At 44.2% G+C, this 1,937-nt stretch overlaps 1 protein-coding gene across 1 annotated transcript in view; it reads right to left on the reverse strand.

Moving 5' to 3' along the window:
* LOC104516785 (tetratricopeptide repeat protein 9A) overlaps positions 1-1,937 on the reverse strand; it is a gene marked incomplete at its 5' end in the record, with an annotated part of 6,513 nt that overhangs the window by 4,112 nt on the left and 464 nt on the right. The gene's annotated exons all lie outside the window — the stretch shown is intronic.

The following is a 1,937-nucleotide window of genomic DNA, read 5'->3' on the forward strand; positions in this document are numbered from 1 at the left end:
CGTATGTCTGGCTGCCCGTGCTGCACCAGCTCTCATGGACGTGTATGCTTTGTGCAACTTCACAGCGGCTTCCCTCTCCCTTAGTAAGGAGGGTTATACAATTATCTTGTGTTGTTTCCATCTGCTTTCGTGATTTTTGTTTGGAGGTAGCATAAGAAATCGAGCCAAACCCAACCTTCGCTCTTGACAGACAGTAAATAGCCATAAGGGATTTGCTGTGCTGACGGCCCTTTAAAACAGTAAAACCCTTTACTAGCTAATTCCTCTATACCATTTAAAATCTCCCTCACCAAAGAGAATAACTGCCAGAGGTTTGTGCCAAAACCTTTCCTTATTAGAAAAAAAGAACACTCAGAACATGACTGTAATGATAACCAAGTGCTTTTACCAGTGAGCCTAGTGAAACCTCAGATAGAGGAAAATAATCGCATTTTGCAGATGGAGACAATGGAATTGGAGACACTCCCCTCTTCCAGGTCACATAATAATTCTTGATAGTGTTACCTGATTCCTATTGCTGTGTTTTAACAGCCGCATCCTTTCTTACCATATGTATTCATTTCTTTACCCCTGAATACCCTTCAAGTTTTCCATAATCATAAATAAAACAGTGGAACAATGGCCTTGAACGGTCTAACGATAACAGGGAAGAGCCTCTGATGCAGAGCTGAAGGCCAGAACTGTTTTTTTGTATAAATTAAGGGCCTCTGGGGACACTTTCCGGTATGTTTTTGCAGCAAGTTGTGGTATTTGAAGCTGTCGCTGTTGAATAAGTTAGTATTTATTTCAAGAAGCAATAAGGGATACCAAATAAATAGTGTCTTTGAGGTGGGGAAAAGCACAAAAATACATACTTAAAAAAAGGAAGCAAAATGGTTCAGCTGAAAGCAATTTTTCACATCGGAGCCTAGTCAGAACCTCAAGTTAAGATAACTTCTTATCTTGCACCATCTGATTTTTCTCTTGTATAGGCTTCTCCATTTCCTGGCTCTGGCAAGGGCTGAAAACAGAAGGAAATAAAACTAAACTAAAATAGGCTAAACTGAGCTTTTAAGCACATTCACTCCGGGAATGTGGGGTGCACAGCTGTGCTGTCAGACTGCCCGGAGCCCATGCCCAAGCGCAGCAGATGGGACCGGGCACCCTTATGGGAGGTGGAAGAGGAAGGATGTCCCAGCACACCCCTAAGCGCATCCTCCCTGGTGCTCTTCCAGGGCATGGCCACCGCAGCTGCCCTCTCACTCTTCCCTCTGAGGTTCAGGTGGAAGAGCTACTCTGTGGGATTTTCTCTGCACATGGCTTCCATTTTGCTTCCCTGTGATCCTTTAATTTTTCTTTGAGTATTACAAAAATCCCTTCTCTTAACAGAAAAGGTTTAAACCATAGTGTGGTTTTATCTCCCTGTTACTATTTGAAAAATAAAAGCACTGTCTCTGCATCGTGGCTTTCCACCCACCTTCTGAGGTTGGGCAGGTTAGCATAAAGGTGGTTGCTCTGGCAAGGCTAAGTGGTTTGAGTATATAATTTCTTTGCTGTCCCCAAATGAACTGTCAGGTTTTGACACATGGATGGCAGGTACTTCAACAGGCAAGTGGCTGATTTCATGGTGAAAGCTGAAGTGTCCTGATGAATCCCTGGAAGTGTTCAAGGCCAGGCTGGATGAGGCTTTGAGCAACCTGGTCTAGTGGAGGGTGTCCCTGCCCATGGCAGGGGGGTTGGAACTGGATGGTCTCTAAGGTCCCTTCCAACCCAAACCATTCTGTGATTCTATGATTTAAGTAACCTTAAGATGGTGGAAGGCATGGCTGTTGGGGATTACAAATGGTGTCCCCACTTGGCTAAGGAGAAAAAACTTGTTCTCAAGGAGTCACAAAACGTCGTGTTTGGGATACACTCTTCCCACTCTGCTTTCTTCTTCAAAAACAAAGTACGGAGGG

Source organism: Eurypyga helias, unplaced genomic scaffold (genome assembly GCF_000690775.1).
Source record: "Eurypyga helias isolate BGI_N326 unplaced genomic scaffold, ASM69077v1 scaffold17391, whole genome shotgun sequence".
NCBI lineage: Eukaryota > Metazoa > Chordata > Aves > Eurypygiformes > Eurypygidae > Eurypyga > Eurypyga helias.